This window comes from Mus caroli, unplaced genomic scaffold (genome assembly GCF_978045245.1).
Source record: "Mus caroli unplaced genomic scaffold, Mus_caroli_1 scaffold_1, whole genome shotgun sequence".
Classification (NCBI taxonomy): Eukaryota; Metazoa; Chordata; class Mammalia; order Rodentia; family Muridae; genus Mus; species Mus caroli.
Genome location: NW_028227256.1, coordinates 137,097,454 through 137,118,495, shown reverse-complemented (window position 1 = coordinate 137,118,495; position 21,042 = coordinate 137,097,454). Strand labels below are relative to the sequence as shown.

Genomic DNA, 21,042 nt, shown 5'->3' with positions numbered 1-21,042 from the left:
TATTTAGTGTCCTTAGAATATGTGCAAAAAATAAAGAGTGCTATCCCAGAAGTGCTACTTTATAGGGAATTAGGGAATTGGATCTGGAAAAACATAAGTAAAGGTGAAGTTCTATAGTTAGCCTACCTGCTTCCCTAGTAGTAGTGCATTGTGGGTTAGCAGGGAATTCATAGTGAAGTTGGGGGTGGGGGTGGAAAAAAGCAATGAGTGGAGGGAGGAAGTTTAGGAAGGGGAAGGAAGATCTGTGAAATCTGTAGAAGTGCAGTGGATGGATGCAAGTGTTCCAATGCACAGCTGATGATGGAATTCTGGAAGTATATCTGGAAGAACAGAGGGAGAAATGAAGATCTTAGTCATCTCACCTGCTTCCATGAAAGGAGTGCCCTCTACGTTAATAATGAAGGTCTATAGGATTTTGTGGTCTTCAAAAGGGCAGCAATATGTAAGAGAAGTAAGAAGGGAAAACTCAACTGGATTACCTGGCAATATGTGCAGGGTGATGGGGAAGAAAGCTGCATCAAGTACACTGTAGGAATTCTATTGAAAATCTAGGGATGAAAACTTGGGATTGGATACATAACAGACGACTGAGTAGTGAGTGTATTTAGTTAGGCTTACCTGTTTCATTGGCCTGATCAGCTGGTGTATTCCCAGGAATGCCTCCTAATGTCAGAGGCTGAGAAATAAGAGGTTTTGAGGAAAGAAAAGTTGGACTAGAAGATCTTTGTGATCCACCAGATATGGGGTCAGGAATGAAAGAGAGAAAAGCCCCTCATCTAGAATGGGATTCTGTGTCCATCTTCCCTCACTGTGCTAGAGTTGCTCCACCTTGGACCAACTTGCAGTCCTGGGAATACGTGCACTACCCTCTGAATTCATATGTGCATCTTCTTTGCTGGCTATGGAAAATACTGCTTCCTCGCAGTAATCTACAGTTTTTAGGTGTTTATGTAGATTTCTTTGATCCACTTGCACTTGAGTTTTGTGCAGGGTGATAGATATGAATCTATTTGCAGTCTTCTACTTTCTGAAACCTAAATAGACCATTTGTTGAAGATAATCTTTCTCACATTGTATAGATTTGGCTTCTTTGTCATAAATCAAGTGTCTGTGTGATTTTACTTCTTTTTTTTTTCAATTTGATTTCATTGAGAAACTGTGTTTTTAAACCACTACTATGCAGGTTTGATTATGCTTGGTCTGTAGAACAGAAATCGGGGATGATATTAGGTCTAGAAGTTCTTTTCTTGTACAGGATTGCTTTTGTTGTCTTTTTTCTTTTTCATATGAAGTTGAGTATTGTTCTTTCAACATCTGTAAAAGAATTGTTTTGGAATTTTGACAGGAGTTGCATTGAATCTGTAGGTTGTTGTTGTTAAGATGGCCATTTACTATGTTAATACTCCCAATCTGTGATTATAGGATATCTTTCCATATTCTGGTATCTTCTTCAGTTTCTTTCTTCAGTGGCTTGAAGTTCTTGACATTAAGGTCTTTCATGTGATTAGTTTGAGTTACAACAAGATATTTTATATTAGTTGTGGTTATTGGGAAGAGCTTTGTTTTCTCCATTTCTTTCTCAGCCCATTTATTGTTTGTTTGAAGGAGGGCTTCTGATTTTTGATGTTGAGGTAAATTTTTTTATGCAATCACATTTCTGAAGGTGTTTATCAGCTATAGGAGTTCTCTAGTAAATTTTTGGAGTTACTTATGTATACTATCATATTCTATAGCAAATAGCAGTACTTTGACTTCTTCATTTCTAAGTTGTATCCCTTTGACCTCCTTATGTTGTCCTGTTGCTTTGACTAAAATTTCAAGTGCTATATGCATAGGTTCAGAGAGAATGGATAGCCTGATTTTAGTGGAATTGCTTTAAATTTCTCCTTATGTAACTTGATTTTTTTCTTGCTATATTGTCTTTATTTTGTTTATGAATGCTTTCTTGTATCCCTGATCTCTCCAAGCTTTTGCCTCTAATGATATGATCATGTTTTTTTTTTCTTTTTTCTTTCAGTTTGTTTATATGGTACATTGTATTCTTGGATTTTTGTATATTGTTAAATCTGTGTATCCCTGTGATGAAGCTTCCCTCATCATGGTGAATGATATTCTTGGATTCAGTTTGATATTATTTTATGAAATAATTTGCATCAATGAGGGAAATGGGGCTGAAATTCTTTTTCTTGGTTACATTTTCATGAGGTTTGTGTATCAGGTTGTTTGTGACCTCTTGGACTGAGTTTGGTCATATTCCTTCTGCTTTTATTTTATGGAATAATTTGAAGTTCTGGCACAGTTCTGCTTCTTCCCTCATTTTGTCCAGCTACCATTGTGTACCTGCCACACTAAAAGGAATGAAGTTTAGCATGTTGCTGCATTCCAGGATCTTGCATAGCAGTAAGTGTGGGGAAAAATGACATTCTCTGAGATGCTTTAGAGTGAAAGGACTTTGTTTTGGGTGGGGGATAGCAAAAGATATATTAGCCTTGGGGAAAGGGTAGAAATTGAGGGGGGTGAATATACTTAATTGCCTAAATCTGAGGTGCTGAGAATGCTCATTTGCATAAAGAGGAACTACAGGTGCTTTCTGTACATGTCATTAAAGGAAGAAAGCAAGTTAGTCCAGTAATTTGGCCACCAGGCCACGTGACTACCTATATGATGGCAGATTTGGGGAGTCTCACAGACTACATGCATCTGGACATGCAGGCCCAAGTAGAAGGAGGGACTAGTTGTACTCCTGCAAGTCTTAAGATGAGACCTTTGAGGATTAGACATGTCTACAGCTCATCCTTGCTTTGGACTGGCTCTCTCAGTGCTCACATAAGCAGGCAAACTTTGGGGAGTACAAGTATGAGTCGTTCAGTCAAAGTCTGGTAAATTCTGATCTAAACCCATCTGGCCCTGGGCTGTTTTTGGTTTATAGTTTTAAAGATTGCTTCTATTTCTTTATGGGTTATAAGTCTATTTAAATTGTCTATCTCATCTTGATTTAACTTTGAGAAGTAGCATATACCAAGAAAATCATTAATTTTGTTTAGATTTTCCAATTTTCTACATACAGGATTTTGAAGAAAGACCAAATGATTCATTTGGATTTCCTCAGTGTCTGATGTTACATCCCCCATTTCATTTCTGATTTTGTTAATTTGAATACTGTCACCCTGTCTATTCATTATATTAGCTGTTTGTCTTTCTTATTGATTTTCTCAAAGAACCAACTCATCTGTTTTGTGAATCTTTGTTTTGTTCTCTGTTTCTAATTGATTAATTTTACCCTTCATTTTGAGTATACCCTGCCCTTTACTCCTCTTGAGTGTGTTTGCTTCTTTTTATTATACAGCTTTCAGACATGCTGTTAAGTTGCTGGTATACTGACATCTCACTCATTTCCTTATGAAGATAGTTAGTGCTATGGATTTTCCTCTTTGCACTGTATTTGTTGTGTTCCATAAGTTTCATTAATTCCATTGAATTCTACAAAGTCTTTCATTTCTTCCTTTATTTTTTTCCTGACTCATTCAGAAGAGAGTTGTTCAGTTTCCAAGAGTGTGTAGGCTTTCCAGTGTTTCTCTTGTTGTGGAAGTCCAGCTTTAATTCATGGTATTATCATAAGATGCAAGTAGCTTTTGCAGGTTTCTGATATCTTTTGAGACTTTGTGCTCAACATTGTGATCAATTTTTGAGAAGGATTTTGAGGTGCTGAGAAAACGGTAGCACCTTCTTTTGTGTTTGGTTGAAATGTTCTGTATGTATCTGTTAGGGATGGTTTATTCTTAATATCTATCATTTTTATTATTTCTTTTTATAGTTTATGCCTTGATGACTTTTTTTTTTTTTTGGTAAAAGTGGAGTGTTAACATTTCCCACTATTAATGTGTGAGGTTCAAAGTGTTATGTGAGCTTTAGTAATGTTTCTTCTCGCAGTGTGGGGGCTTTTGCATTTAGAACATTGTTACTCAGATTTGAGACATCATCTTGTTGGTCTTTTTCTTTGATGAGTATAAAGTGTCCTTTCACATCTATTTTTATTAGTTTTGGTTGAAAGTCTATTTTATTAGATTTTTAGAATGGCTACTCCAGTTTGCTTTTTAGGTCCATTAGCTTTGAAACTGTTTATCCAGCTCTTTAGTCTGAGGTATGTGTGTGTCTTTTTGCTGTGTCTTTTTATTTTGGAATTTAGACCACAGATATTTAGTGACATTAATGACAAATGATTGTTAATTTCTGTTATAATAATGGGGATGTTAGTTTGTGTGTATGTATGCCTGTTTGTGTGTGTGTGTGTGTGCTCACTTGTGTGTGTGTGTGTATGTGTGTGTGTGTTCTTTATTTTGGTTTTGCTGGTTTAGATTTATTTCCTGATATTGAGGTGTAGTTAACTTCCTTGGTTTGGATTTTTCCTTCTTGTTTCTCCTGTAGGGCTGGATTTGTGGCTAGATTATGTTTAAATTTGTTTTTTGTTTTGAAATATATATTTTTTACATCAATGGTGATTGAAGGTATAATAGTCCTGGGTGTCATCTTCAGTCTCTTTGAGAATGCAAGACATCTACCCTGGCTGTTGATCTTTATCGACTCTTTTGATAAATCAGGTGTAATTCTGATAGGTCTGTCTTTAAATGTTACTTGGGCTTTTATCCTTGATGGTTCAATATTCTATTTGTTGTTATTTTTCTGTCTATAAGGTGTTTTGATTCTTATGTGGTGAGAGGATTTTCTCGCGTGTACCAACCTATTTGGTGTTCTGTTAGATTTTTGTATGATTATAGGCATCTCTTTGTTTAGTTTGGGGAAACATTCTTCTATGATTTTGCTGTAAATACTTTATAAACCGAAGAGCTTGGACCAAGAACACTGAATAAACTTACATTTTGTTCTGAACTTCTTTGAACTTTTAGCATCCATTGTGTTTTAGACATATAGTCACTATGACATTTAATATTCTTGGTACTGGAATCTGTAGCACATATCTGGATAGCTTTTCCAAGACCATCACCAAACCTCAGGAACCCTAGTTAGGTAAATACGTTTTATATATCTGCATCTATAATTATACCTATACCTCTATCTATCTATCTATCTATCTATCTATCTATCTATCTATCATCTATCTATACAAATTAATTCTCAGGTTTAAAAGAGGTACTTGAAAAAACATACATTAAACTTTTCCTGTATTCCTTATGATTATGGATCCACTTGGACAAATATATATATAATATATATGAATAATTTGCCATAGACTATTTCACAGAGGACTGTGTTGTATATTTAAACCTAGAAGCCATTTTCCTAGGTCCAGAAATATGAGTGTTTTTAATTATTTCAGGTAATCATGTGCAAATAACTAATGCATTTTTAAATATTTTTTTTTATATTGTGACTCCTTAAGATGCTATACAGGCACTTACATTTTTCTAATATGTTTCCCCATTTAGAGACATTCTCAAAGTCAGACATAGAAATTGATAATGGAATTTTTCTCTGAAATTGAATTAACATGTTCTAAATGTATAAAAACACAATATATTTGTAAAAAAGGATATATAACAGCAAATGGAGAAACATTAGGATCAATTATTGGTCTACAAAATGTATGGTCAACTCAATGCTCATGTATTAGTGAGTATTTCATTATATTGTTGCCATTATACTGATGACATGTAAGAGTTTTATTGTTCTTTGAGATATATTGTGATCATTCATTTGAAAGTTAAGTATAAGACTTCGAGTAAAAATAGGTATGGATATTTGCTTTTTCTTGTGGAGTCATTCCTGTACTGTAGACTATTAGTTCATTTCCCTTTTCAAAACCTTAAAAATATCACATAATGTTATGTCTCATGAAAGATTCTTTAACTAGTTGCTGTTTCTAAACGTCTTCTTATTGGAATAACAAAGGCTTTGTTTCAATATGAAAAGTTTCTTACCAAGATCTATATCGTTTTAAATATCTGAATTTGTGATAGCCTTATGTGTTTGATACTGAATTAAGGTCTACCACAGAACATGTCCCCATAGAAATTCTTCCCAAATATCTTGATTTTAGAAAAAAAGAAAGGTTTCCAGAAAGCAGCAAATTTTGTTGTATTTATAGTTTTCCTTGTTTTAAAATCAAAGATTAATGAAGGTTTTCTAAGAATAATAATTAGTTCTCTTATTGAGAAGAAAGTTACACCTTGCTATTTTTCAAGAATTATTCACCATACCTTAAATGACAAGGCAATTTAAGATATTCACTACATTCTAAAATTTGTAATTTTTTTATCTGTTGTGCTTTTACATGATGTAGTTAAAGTAACAGAAATTAAAATACTTCTATGTAAACTCTTTCAGTCTAGGCAGGCTGGTTCAGCCCATAAGCACCTGCTGTGAGGCTGAACGGTTCTCCAAGATTTTCTGGAGTTAACTGCAAACTGTGAATTTGGTGAGTTTCTGCTAAAAGGCTCTTCTGACAACCTCACATCTCTACATCAAGAAACTTGGCATGACTAGGGATGGGTTTCCCTCTTTGTAAGTGCACACTTTTTTATTAAACATTCGAACCTTGCGCAGACTAGTATGTCTTGGTTCCATTATTTCTGGACCCGCCTAGATTCCCTCTTCTCTTTCAGCTCCAGGTTGCCTCCCAGACTCAAACCCAGACATGAGAGCTGCAGGCTGGCCACAACAATTTTGTGCTCAACGTGGGGTCTGAGAATGGCAGAAGAAGCTGGAAGAAACACTGCTGGTATGGAGCTAGGAAAGAATTAGAAAATTCATACAGGGACATGGAGAAGCAACGGGTAAAAGGTTGCTAAGGGTGTGGTACGGTCTGAGCAGTAACAGCGCTGGCCTGCGCTGGACCCGCTCAGGTTCAGCAGTGATACCAGGACCTAGGAATGCAGCAGGCAGTCGGCTGCATCTTCCAGAAGCTGCTTTTTAGGCGAGAGAAATAAAAGGGTTTTTATGAAATAATCAGGCGATGGCCGCAGTCGAGAACTGCATCAGGTGGGAGGAAAGTGGATTTTGAAACTCTCCCAGAGGCAGAGAGAAATGTTGGGGGATGTCCTGCCTTTTTCCCTCTAGCCCTTACAGCAGAAGTTCTCTGTTCTCTTTGTGTTGTCTAACATCTAATGTCTGGTGCACTGGTCTGTTCATGTGTTCAATTCATGTGTGTTCGTGTCTAGTTGTCTGAATGGCTGAATGTTCTGTGTTTCATGTTGGAAAATAAAGATGGCTAAAACTTTATCTGCTAGTTTAGCAAGAGAATGGCCACATGCTTTAGCCAGGATTAGTCACAGCACCAGGGCCCCTGCTGGAAAAACTGTTTTTTTAAGAAAGGGAGTCTGCAGCCTCATGGTTTTGGGACAAAAAAGCTGATAGATGTTTTTTCCTAAGAAATTTCTCTGTATTCGTGATTATTGCATTTAGCTAATGACAACATGCTTTTTATTTTATAATTATAGCTAGAAAAATTAAAATTCTGATTAGTCTAAGTGTAGCCTCTTCATTTTTTTTTTTTTTTTTTTTTACTGGTAATTTGCTCTGCTTGTCTTCACAAGAGTATCAGCTCATAAGTTATTGGTTAGGATTAAATAATTGTAAGGTCAGTTCTAGCATTGCAAATATAAAGTGATCAAAACAGAAAGCATTTTCATACAATTCTGTTGGGTAACAAATTTTTTCAGTGGAGATGATACACAAGTGTTTACACACCTTAACTAGGGAAACCATGGTTCCTGTCCTCAGTTTCTTCCCTTAGTGTGTCCAGGCACCACTGCACACCAGGCTGGAAGGATGAAATACAGTCAGGAATCAGTGGAGTCTGCAGGATCCCAGTTTAGTGGGGAGTGAGTGCATGGGAATAGAAGGCTTTCTCTGAGGATTTTAATGAATCAGATCCTTAGATGATCTTACCTTGTGCACATACCTTCATTCTGGGTGAGTTTATATGCATACATGTTATTCAGTGTGGATAAGGGTTATATATAAACACTGGAGATTAGAAAGGGAATTTTAGGATGATTGTGAAACCACTGGCTAGAGGTTAAATTTCTGTGAATGCCTCCTTGGTATCTAGAGGCATTCCAAGAATCCCAGGTACTTGCTGGGTGGGTTCTTATCAGGAAAAAGGTATTTGAACTTCTGGGTGAGCCATGGACTATTCAAGCTTCCCCGGGTAGAGCCCTTTTTGGGTTAACCTCCTTAGATAAGGTCAGAGAAAGGGAAGCCATTCTGGAAAATGGAGTCCTCCATTTCGCACCTACATCAGAGGACATATTTGGATATGTTACACTGAGACTTAAAGTTGCAGCCTCTCTCCAGAGAAGGCCATGACACTCCAAAATACAGAATACTACCAAATTCCAAATTTGTGATACATGAGTTTTAAAGAGTTACTTATAGAAATATTGGTGAGGAGCAGAAATGTCTCAAAGACAGCTGTTCCACCAAGGTCCCCTCTGCATAGTTGACAGTTTACAAAATCTGGGTCCCTGGAGCACATTGCACAAGTAGCAAAAATATATTGGAGAGTATCTTTTTCAAGTTACCCTTTCAAGAAAGCTTGGAAGGTTCCTGGTTGTTGCAAGCAGCTGGTATGGTCTGTCTTTTAATTTTGAATCTAGGGTGGTCTGAGTGTCTTTTTTTTTTTTTTCAGCTTTGCTTGCCTGAGAGTAACTCTCAACAACCAAACTAGCTTATTTACTCTGGAAAGGAGAGGACTGCTGAATTTTGTCAGTTTCAGGGATTCCTTGAGGATGTTTTGATTTGTATACCATCCTGCTTAAGTTGCTTTCCAGAAGGATGAAATATTTCAATCTCAAAGAACCTGTTACCCACCAAATTTGCACAGAATTTTCAATGTCTCCAGGTCTGACAAGGAAATGTGAACCATAGGAAAGTATAAGGGAGTGAGGGAGAGAACAGGACAAACTGATGTACTGATGTTGTTATATTCCAAATTTAATTAAGACTTATGAAAATGTGAACACACAGATAGAAGGAGCCTGTTGGCACACTATGTCTCCAAAAATTTAATACATTATGCAGATTGGTGGTTAAGTGTTCTAGCCTCAACCATGCAGTGGAAAACTGGACAAAACTGACCACTATCCAGGCTTATTTCAAATAATCATGGAATTTTCCATTATGATGAGATGTGACCAAATTATTATCATCATCATCTTCACCTTCATCATAATAATTACCCTTCTCATCATCTTCATCGAGTCTACTCAAGTTAAGTAGTATTTACAGAAAACTTTAAAAACAATACAGAGTATAAATTGATAATCACATTTCCATTCATCAGCACTAGGATTTATCCTTTGAAAGAGAAAAAATTCTCTCAGTGTACATCAGCTCACACAGGTCATTAAATCATATCTCATGAGTTTGCCAACTAGGTTATTAAAGTCTATAGGAAAGCTGAATTTTGTTCATATTCATACAGAATATTATGGTATGTTAATAAGTGTATTTATGTTAAATGAGCAAAAATACATAAATAGGAAAAAAAGACCAAATGAAACACAAGCTACAGATGATTATAATAGTTTTATAGAAGAATTGTTCTGAGTATTCCTTAGTATAATATTTTCCAATCAATCTGAAACTCAATATTTTGTTTTTCTTTTTTTATTGGATATTTTCTTCATTTACATATCAAATGCTATACCCAAAGTCCCCTATACCCTCCTCCCCTCCATGATCCCCAACCCACCAACTCCATACTAAAACAAAGGAATCACATGGAGAGTATTGCCAGAGTGTCTCAGGCACCTAGCAAATCTATTCCTCTAAGTTCAATCAGAAAGCCCAAGGAAAGGAGTTTTTGTTCCTTAGATACTAGTTTTAAAGTTTGTCATTCAAATTTCTTCCTGATTATTTACTAACACTGAGTTTGAAAGAATGAATTACCTTTAATGTATCACCCTAATTTTAAAATTCTAATTTATTATTTTTAAGTTATGAAGAAAGGAAATTCCAAATAAAAATATTTTTAAGACATTTTTGTTTGTTTGTTTAGCTTTTGGTAACCCCATCAAAGTGCCAAATATTGACAAAAAATTTAATATAATGAAGATTTTTGCATGCTCTTAATATAAATCAGAATAATGGACAATTAGTTATTAATAAGAATTGGAAGTACAAAAGTGGTTTAATGTAAATGCTTAGCACATCCTTTTTATATTAAATATTTTCTTATTTACATTTCAAATATTATCCCCTTCCTGGTTTCCCCTTCAAAATCCCTGATCCCATTTCCCTTTCCCCTTCTTACCAACCCACCCACTTCCACTGTCCTGGAATTCCCCTACAATGGGGCATCAAGCCTTTTCAGAACCAAGGGCCTCTCTTCCCATTGATGTCCAACAAGGCCATCCTCTGCTACATAAGTGGCTGTAGCCATGGATCCCTCCATGTATACTCTTTGGATGGTGATATAGTCCCTGAGAGCTCTAGGGGTACTGGTTGGTTCATATTGTTGTTCCTCCTATGGGGCTGCAAGGTCCTTCAGCTCCTTTGGTCAATTCTCTAGCTCCTTAACTGCATACCTTGTGCTTAGACCCTGTAAGCTCTAAGCACAAGGTTGGCTCTGTATTTATCAGGTACTGGCAGAGCCTCTCAAAAGACAACTATAACAGGCAAATATCAGCAAGAACTTATTGGCATCCACAATAGTATCTGGGTTTCATAACTGTATTTGGGATGGATCCCCAGGTTGGGGAAGTCTCTGGATGGCCTTTCCTTCAGTCTCTGCTCCACATTTTGTCTCTGTATCTCCTCTCATGGGCATTTTGTTCCCCTTCTAAGAAAGACCGATGTATCCTTACTTTGGTCTTCCTTCTTCTTGAGCTTCCTTTGTTCTATGAATAGTATCTTGGGTATTCTGAACTTCTGGGCTAATATCCACTTATCAGTGAGTGTATACCATGTGTGTTCTTTTGTGATTGGGTTACCTCACTCAGGTTGAGATTTCCTAGTTACATCCATTTGCCTAATAATTTCATGAATTCATTGTTTTTAATAGCTGAGTAGCATTCCATTGTGTAAATGTATCACATTTTCTATATCCATTCCTCTGTTGAGAGACATCTGGGTTTTTTTCAGCTTCTGTCTATTATGAATAAAGCTGCTATGAACAAAATGCAGCATGACTTTATTACGTGTTGGGGTAACTTCTGGGTATATTCCCAGGAGTAGTATCACTGGGTCCTCAGGCAGTACTATGTCCAATTTTCTGAGGAACCAGCAAACAGATTTCCATAGTGATTGTACCAACCTGCAATCCCACCAAGAGTGGAGGAGTCTTCCTCTTTCTCCACATTCTCTCCAGCATCTGTTGTCACCTGTGGTTTTGATCTTAGCCATTCTGACTAGTGTGAGGTAGAATATCAGAGTTGTTTTGATTTGCATTTCCCTGATGACTAAGGATATTGAACATTTCTTTAGGTGATTCTCAGCCATTTGATATTCCACAGTAGAGAATACTTTGTTTAGATCTGTACCTCATTTTTAATAGGGTTATTTGGTTTTCTGGAGTCTAACTTTTTGAGTTCTTTGTATATAATGCATATTAGCACTCTATCAGATTTAGGGTTGGTAAAGATCTTTTCCTAATCTGTTGGTTGCCATTTTGTCCTATTGACAGTGTCCTTTGTCTTACAGAAGCTTTGTAATTTTATGAGGTCCCGTTTGTCGATTCCCGATCTTAGAGCATAAGCTATTGGTGCTCTGTTCACCAAATTCCCCCTATGTCCATGTGCTCAAGGCTCTTCCCCACTTTCTTTTCTATTAGTTTCAGTGTATTTGTTTTTATGTGGAGGTTCTTTGTCCACTAGGACTTGAGCTTTGTACAGGGAGATAAGAATGGGTCAATTTGTATTCTTCTGCATACTAACCAAGAGCATCTTTTGTTGAAAGTGCTGTCTCCCCCCCCGCCCCCCGATTGTTTTAGCTCCTTTGTCAAAGATCAACTGACCATGGGGTTATGGGTTCATTTCTGGGTCTTCGATTCTGTTCCATTGATCTTCTTGTCACTATATCAATACCATACAGTTTTAATCACTATTGCTCTGTAGTACTGACGTCCATCTGAGGTCGGGAATGCTGATTCCTTCAGAGGTTCTTTTATTGTTGAGAATAGTTTTTGCTATCCTGGATTTTTTGTTATTCCAGATGAATTTGAGAATTGCTCTTTCTAACTTGATGAAGAACTGAGTTGGAATTTTGATTGGGATTCCACTGAATCTGTATATTGCTTTCAGCAAGATGGTAATTTTTTACTATATTAATCCTGCCAATCCATGAGCATAGGAGATCTTTCCATCTTCTGAGATCTTTTTCGATTTCTTTCTTCTGAGACTTGAAGTTCTTGTCAGACAAATCTTTAACTTATTTGGTTAGAGTTACACCAAGATATTTTATATTATATGTGACTATTCTGAAAGGCATTGTTTCTGTAATTTCTTTTTCGGCCTGTTTATCCTTTGAGTATAGGAAGGCTACTGATTTGTTTGAGTTAATTTTATATCCGGTCACTTTGCTGAATTTTTTTCTCAGCTGTAGGAGTTCTCTGGTGGAGCTTTTGGGGTAACTTACTTATACTATCATATCCTCCGTAAATAGTGATAGTTTGACTTCTTCCTTTCCAATATGTGTCTCTATGACCTCCTTTTGTTGTCTAATTGCTCTAGCTAGAACTTTAAGTACTATGTTGAATGGATAAGGAGAGGGAGAGGACAGCCTTGTCCCTTGTCTTGTCCCTGATTTAAGTGGGATTGTTTAAAGTTTCTCTCCATTTAGTTTGATGATAGCTGCTGGTTTGCTGTATATTGCTTTTACTATGTTTAGGTATGGGCCTGAATTCCTGATCTCTCAAAGACTTTAAACATGAAGGGATGTTGAATTTGATCAAATGTTCTTTCGCCATCTAATTAAATGATCATATGGTTTTCTTTTTTTTTTTATCTTTATTAGGTATTTTCCTCATTTACATTTCCAATGCTATCCCAAAATCCCCCATACCCTCCTCCCCCCACTCCCCTACCCACCCATTCCCACTTTTTGGCCCTGGCATTCCCCTGTACTGGGGCATATAAAGTTTGCCAGTCCAATGGGCCTCTCTTTCCAGTGATGGCCAACTAGGCCATCTTTTGATACATATGCAGTTAGAGTCAAGAGCTCAGGGATACTGGTTAGTTGTTAGTTGTTGTTCCATCTATAGGGTTGCAGATCCCTCTAGCTCCTCCACTGGGGGCCCTGTGATCCATCCAATAGCCGACTGTGAGTATCCACTTCTGTGTTTGCTAGGCCCCAGCATAGTCTCACAAGAGACAGCTATACCTGGGTCCTTTCAGCAAAATCTTGCTAGTGTGTACAATGGTGTCAGCGTTTGGAAGCTGATTTTGGGATGGATCCCCAGATATGGCAATCACTAGATGGTCCATCCTTTCGTCACAGCTCCAAACTTTGTCTCTGTAACTCCTTCCATGGGTGTTTTGTTCCCAATTCTAGGAAGGGGCAAAGTGTCCACACTTTGGTCTTTGTTCTTCTTGAGTTTCATGGGTTTAGCAAATTGTATCTTATATCTTGGGTATCCTAAGTTTCTGGGCTAATATCCACTTATCAGTGAGTACATATTGTGTGAGTTCCTTTGTGATTGGGTTAACTCACACAGGATGATGCTCTCCAGGTCTATCCATTTGCCTAGGAATTTCATAAATTCATTTTTTTTAATAGCTGAGTAGTACTCCATTGTGTAAATGTACCACATTTTCTGCATCCATTTCTCTGTTGAGGGGCATCTGGTTTCATTCCAGCTTCTGGCTATTAAAAATAAGGCTGCTATGAACATAGTGGAGCATGTGTCCTTCTTACCGGTTGGGACATCTTCTGGGTTTTGTTTATGTAGTGGATGGATTTCCATATATGAACGATCACTGCATCCGTAGGATGAAGGCTACTTGGCCATGGTGAATGACCATTTTGATGTATTCTTGGATTCATTTGGGAACTATTTGATTGAGTACTTTTGCATGAATAATCATAAGGAAAATTGTTCTGAAGTTCTATTTCCTTGTTGGGTCTTTGTAAAATTTTGGTACTTGTGTAATTGTGGCATCATAGAAAGAATTGGGCTGTGTTCCTTCTGTTTCTGTATTGTGAACTAGTTTAAAGAGTATTGATATTCAAAGTTTGGTAGAATTCTGCAATAAAACAATTTGGTCCTGGACTTCTTTTTGGTTGGGAGACTTTTGATGACTGCTTCTGTTTCTTTAGGGATTATGGGACTGTTTACATGGTTTATCTTATCCTGATTTAACTTTGGAATTTCATATCTGTCTAGAAAATTGTTCATTTCTTCCAGATTTTCCAGTTTTGTTGAGTATAGGCTTTTGTAGTAGGATCTGGTGATTTTTTTTTTTAATTTCCTCCATTTCTGTTGTTATATCTCCCTTTTCATTTCTGATTTTGTTGATTTGGATAATGTCTCTGTGCCTTCTGGTTAGTCTGGCTAAGTGTTTAAATATCTTGTTGACTTTCTCAAAGATCCAGCACCTGGTTTTGTTGATTCATTGTATTGATTTGTGTTGTTGTTGTTGTTTCTACTTGTTTGATTTCAGCCCTGAATTTGATTATTTCCTGCCATCAAATCCTCTTGGGTGTATTTGCTTCTTTTTGTTCTAGAGTTTTCAGATGTGCTGTTAAACTGAGTGTATGCTCTCTCCACTTTCTTTTTATAGGCACTAGGAGCTATGAGTTTTCCTATTAGGAATGCCTTCATTGTGTCCCATAAATTTGGGTATGTTGTACATTCATTTTCATTAAATTCTAAAAAGCTTTTAATTTATTTCTTTATTTCTTCCTTGATGAAGTTATCATTGAGTAGAGTGTTGTTCAGCTTCCATATGTATGTGGAATTTCTGTAATTTTTGTTGCTATTGAAGACCAGCCTTAATCTGTAGTGATCTGTTAGCAGGCATGGGATTGTTTCAATATTCTTATATCTGCTGAGGTCTGATTTGAGACCGATTATATGGTCAGTTTTGGAGAAGGTTCCATAAGGTGCTGAGAAGAAGTTATAATTTTTGATTTACGATGAAATGTTTTAGAGATATCTGTTAAATCCATTTGGTCCAAAACTTCTGTTAGTTCCACTGTGTCCCTGTTTAGTTTGTGTTTCCCTCATCTGTCCATTGATGAAAGTGAGATGTTAAAGTCCCTCACAATTATTGTGTGATGTTCAATGTATGCTTTTAGATTTAGTAAAGTTTCTTTTATCAGTGTGAGTGCCCTTGCATTTGGAGCATAGATGTTCAGAATCGAGAGTTCTTCTTGGTAGATTTTTCCTTTGATGAGTATGGAGTGTCCTTCCTTATCATTTTTGATGGCTTTTGGTTGAAAGTCCACTTTATCCAGTATTAGAATGGCTACTCCCACTTGTTTCTTTGGACCATTTGCTTGTGAAATTGTTTTCCAGCACTTTACTCTAAGATAACATTTATCTTTGACACTGAGGTGCGTTTCCTTTATGCATCAAAATTCTGGGTCCTGTTTACATATCCAGTCTGTTAGTCTATGTCTTTTCATTGGGGAATTGAGTCCATTGATGTTAAGAGATATTAAGGAATAGTGGTTGTTGCTCCCTGTTACTTTGGTTTTTATTTTTATGTTTGTGTGGTTATCTTCTTCTGGGTTTGTTGAAAAGAGATTACTTTCTTGCTTTTTCTACAGTGTAATTTCCCTCCTTGTGTTGACATTTTCCATGTATTACTTGTTTTAGGGCTGGATTTGTGGAAAGATATTGTGTAAATTTGTTTTTGTCATGGAATATCTTGGTTTCTCCATCTATGGAAATTGAGAGTTTTGCTGGGTATTGTAACCTGGGCTGGCATTTGTGTTCTCTTAGGGTCTGTATGACATCTGTCCAAGATCTAGCTTTCATAGTCTCAGGGGAGAAGTGTGGTGTAATTCTGATAGGTCTGCCTTTATATGTTACTTGACCTTTTTCCCTTACTGCTTTTAGTATTCTTGTTTTATTTTGTACTTTTGGTGTTTTGATTATTATGCGACAGGAGAAATTTCTTTCCTGGTAGAATCTATTTGGAGTTCTGTAGCTTCTTGTATGTTTATGGGCTTCTCTTTCTTTAGGTAAGAGAACTTCTGTTGTATAATTTTTGAAGATATTTACTGGCCCTTTAAGTTTGGAATCTTTACTCTCATCTATAACTATTATCCTTAGCTTTGGTCTTCTCATTGTGTCCTGGATTTTCTGGATGTTTTGGGTTAGCAGCTTTTTGCATTTTGCATTTACTTTGACTGTTGTTTCATTGTTTTCTATGTTATCTACTCTACCTGAGATTCTCTCTTCTATCTCTTGTATTCTGTTGGTGATGCTTGCATCTATGTCTCCTGATCTCTTTTTAAGTGTTTCTATATCAAGAGTTTTCTCTTTGTGATTTCTTTACTGTTTTTATTTTTATTTTTAGATCCTGGATGGTTTTGTTCAACTCCTTCACCTGTTTGGTTGTGTTTTCCTGTAGTTCTTTAAGGGATTTTTGTATTTCCTCTTTAAGTTATTCTACATGTTTACCTGTATTGTCTTGTATTTCTTTAAAGAAGTTATTTATATCCTTAAATTTCTCTATCATCATTATGCGATGTGATTTTTAAATCAGAGTCTTGCTTTTCTTTTATGTTGGGGTAACCATTATTCACTGTGGTGGGAGACCTGAGTGCTGATTATGCCAAGTAGCCTTGGTTTCTGTTTTTTTTTGTCCTTGCACTTGCCTTTTGCCATCTGGTTGTCTCTGGTGTTGGCTGGTTTTGCTGTCTCCAACTGTGGCTTTTGTGTCCTACAAGGCTTTGTTTTAGTAGTCCTGAGATACCAGTTCTCTCTGGGAGGAATTTAGGTATGGAGAGCTTTGGTACTGGTTACGCTCTGTAGTGAAAAGACCAGAAGTATCCTGCCCCCAGCTGACCCTTGATTCCTGTGTCCTCATGGCTCTGTGAGGGTCCCTCTTGGGCTAGGAATTTGAATAGAAGTGGTGGTCTTACCTGTGCTCACAGATGTGTAGGCATGCCTGGGAGACCAGCTCTCTCCTGGTGGTATTTGTGTCTGTAGCTCTGTGGCCGAGGATCAGCTCTGTTCACAGATGGGAAAATGGAAGATTCCTGTCACAGGAAGCTCCTTGGTTCCTGTGGCTTGAGAGTCCTGGGAGAGTTCCTCTGAGCAGCAGAGACTGTCCTACCTGTGCTCACAGGCTTGTCTGCACTCCTGGAAGGCTTGCTCCAGAAGCCAATGGAAACCAGCAGTCCTGGTTATTTTTAACTTAAGATAGATTAATTACATTTTACTAACCACAGATGCATGAGAAATAAATTATGAGATCAACTTTCTCATAAATAAAACTAAAATAATTTTGTGATTTAGATACATGACCACACTAAATTCAGATATGAAAAGAGTTGTGAGTTATGACTTTAATATTCATAATTTTCTCCAGCTGATTATATCCAGTACAATTAAGTTGATTTTATTAATTAGTTTTATAAGTAATACATTGCACCATTTTATATTCTCAAAGGTTTCCATATTGATTTAGGGACTATACTAAAGCTAATATGCAGCATTATTTATAAGGAAGATGGTTACTGTTGTCCATGAATGTATATGAGAGAGATAAGCCTACATATCACTGATTAATTGTATATTCTAATTATCTTATTTTCCAGAAATAGAATGCAGCATTCCCAAACTAGACGCATGGTAAGTTGTTTATCCCAAAAAAGAAAAATATACAATTGGAGATTTGTTGAAATTCTCTTGCCAACCAGGACACAGAGTTGGATGGTCCTCTAGTTTCCCTACATGTAAAGGTCAGTATCTGCTTTATATTTTTTCAATGAGATTCAAAAGTCTATTTTCCCTCTTGTAGTATTCCTCAGTTTTGCAGTATGTCTATGGTCTAAAACAAATTCAGAGATATAGACATCTACAAAGGCCCTGTGTTATATGGCTAATATACAGTCACCTATTTACAAGATTAATAAGAGGACAAGTTGCATCTTAAAATGTGTTTTCAATGTGTTAACACATGCAGACATAGCTGCTGAGCCAGAAGACACTTCTTACATTTTGTTTACATTATCATTAATGTTGGCATTTTCAAAGAGTATGCATAACCTTACATTGCATAGAGTCCAAACAGTATTTATGAAGATTTTAATTAATTCAGTAGCAGATATTAAATAAATTGACTTATTAGACATTTTATACAGTGCATATATTTCTTACAAAATAATAATTGTGTGTTAAAATATTACTGGCAAAAGTGAAAATCCCTATAATTGACACAACTCAATTGCTGAATGATTTGCGTGTATCTTCAAGGTATCAAGTTTACCAATTAATGTTCTACCTTCAATATGAGTGTAACCTTATTTCAATAAGTGCATTACAACTGTGAAATGTGAGTCTAGTGTAAATAATTTTTATTCATAGAGTGTTATTAAAAGTAGTGTTCTCTATTTACTAGAGTTTTAGATTGTAAGATGAATTTATAGTTACACAGTATTTCTGCAATAGGTCGGTCAAGTAAGATCCTGTGATCAATATCCTGAACTACTCGATGGGAAAATTAAGGGACCAGAGAAAGTTGAATACAGCCATGGTGATGTGGTGGAATATGATTGCAAACCTAGATTCCTACTGAAGGGACCCAATAAAATCCAGTATGTTGATGAGAAGTCTACAACCTTGCCTATATATGTTGGTAATTACAAATACAGACTTAAAAATATTTTGTATCTCATGAGATGCTTTAATTATAAGTAACTTATGTGAAATTCCTACAGAGGAGGAGAGAACATGTGGAGACATTCCTGAACTTGAACATGGCTCTGTCAAGTTTTCTGTCCCTCCATAACATCATGGAGATTCAGTGGAGTTTACTTGAGCAGACACCTTCACAATAATTGGACATGGGTCAATTTCTTGCATTAGTGGTAGGTCTATGCAATTTCCTGAAAGAGTTGTTAACTCTGTGTGCCTCAAATTAACACCTTATAAAGTCTGAAATTTTTACTGAAGAACTATTTCCTATCATATTTTTTGTATTTAGTAATCTTTTTAGAAACATTTAGCTTTGATATAAACCCAGACTTAGAGTTTATATTTTGTTGCATGTCCACAGATAAATAGAAATTAATACTACCATCTGTAAATATTTGTTACCTATCCTGCCAAATTTAGTTTTTAGTTATAAATGTTCATGTGACTGAAATGTGAAAGTTGAACACTAATACCCAAGAATATATGACTTACAAAAATATAGTTGCTGTTATTATATGACACTCTCCTTCCAAGTCTTAAAAAGCTATTAAATAAAGTCTGCAAATAACACATTTTCTACTCCCATAACTATTTTGCTTTTTCAGGGCATCTGTGATGCTTCTTTCTGTACTACATGCTGCCAGCTGAAGTCAATTTGTTTATGTTTGGACCATAGTCATTGTCATCAGCTGTAGAACTCAGCTATACCAAACGTCTTAAATTGGATGGGGAACACTATCCCATAGATGAGTTCAGTCTGCAATAAGTAAGTTATTTTGGTGATTCTATCTTTAATGAATAGCTGAAAACTTCTTGCTTACATTCAATTTTCCTAAAACTAAAGTTTTTCTGGGATGCTCCTTCAAAAAAATTGATCTCTGGTGTCAGTCTTATTATTCATTGCAATTTTAGGTGTTGAGTAATGTCAGGGAAACATAAAGTTCCTTTGAAAATGGCAGTTATACCCACCTTGTTTATTATACACTCTCCATATCCAGAAGGCCAACCAACTCTGAAAACTTTTGACATATAAATCAGCACCTCTGTTTATTATTCCTCAAACACATTATTTCAAAGCACTGCTTTTTTCCCATTTTTCTTAGATATTTTCTTTATTTACATTTCAAATGTTATTCCCTTTGCTGATTTCCCCTCCCAAAACACCCTATTCCCTCCCTCTCCCCCTCCCCCTGATCACCAACTCACCCACTCCTGCTTCCTGGCACTTGCATTCCCCTACACCGGGGCATAGAGCCTTCACAGGACCAAGGGCCTCTCCTCCCATTGATAACGAGCAGGCTATCCTCTGCTACATATACAGCTAGAATGATGACCCACTCCATGTATAATCCACCAGGTTTAGTTCCTGAGAGCTCTGGGGGTACTGCTTGGTTCATATTTTTGTTCCTCCTTTGGGGCTCCAAACCCCTTCAGAACCTTTGGTCCTTTCTTTAGCTCCTTCGTTGGGGACCCTGTGCTCAGTCCAGTACTTGGTTGCAAGCATCCACCATCTATCAGGCACTGGTAGAGCCTCTTGGGAAACAGACATATGAGATTTCTGTCAACAAGCACTTCTTGGCATCCACAATAGTGTCTGTGTTTGCTGATTGTATATGGGATGAATCCCCAGATGGGGCAGTCTCTCTATGCTCCTCACTCTCCTAAAACTGTTAAACAATTTCATATGGGACATCATCTGACACATGTCAGGCATAAAAATCTATTCTGCATTCTAGTGTTCAGTGTTCAGCTTTATCATTTGTTCAAACTTCAGTGCTTTGGGTACAGGTTAATATGACTGTTGTCACGTTCATCTGAGTCTCTCCAACTATCTCAAGATGGGCTACAGACCTAATCCTACCATATAAAAACTGTCAGCTGCGGGGCTGCAGGTGTGTGGAAAAGAAGGGAGTTGGAGAGAACTTGAGTCCCGCCAGAGTTCTGGTGCTCTGGGCAGGCCGATGTGGGAGGAATATGCACACTTTCCATGCAACCCAGGATGGGCAGCTGGCTGTGTTAAGCTACTGACCCCACAAAGCGGGTGGTAGACAAAGGTCAGCCCCAGGTACCAGGTTCTCAGCCTCCAGCATCCCATGTTCGATATGGTGGAGGAGTAGAGAACAGAATAGGGGCCCTAGGGTGGCACTTGTGTACCTAACTCCGGGGAGGAAGAGAAGAGAGGGCAGGGGAAGAGGGGGGCATTGAGAGGTTCC

At 37.0% G+C, this 21,042-nt stretch overlaps 1 long non-coding RNA gene across 5 annotated transcripts; it reads left to right on the top strand.

Moving 5' to 3' along the window:
• The first annotated feature begins 2,088 nt into the window (after nucleotides 1–2,088).
• Nucleotides 2,089–21,042, top strand: LOC147006140 (uncharacterized). 5 transcript variants are annotated; one of them, XR_015047916.1, is made up of 5 exons: nucleotides 2,089–5,628; nucleotides 6,343–6,736; nucleotides 17,731–17,874; nucleotides 18,584–19,002; nucleotides 19,435–21,042. It is a non-coding gene; the product is annotated as an uncharacterized LOC147006140 (long non-coding RNA). The 5 variants fall into 5 exon arrangements; XR_015047918.1 differs by lacking the exon at nucleotides 19,435–21,042 and having other exon boundaries at nucleotides 6,343–6,519; nucleotides 6,621–6,736; nucleotides 18,584–19,426; XR_015047909.1 differs by lacking the exon at nucleotides 19,435–21,042 and having other exon boundaries at nucleotides 18,584–18,770; nucleotides 18,853–19,426.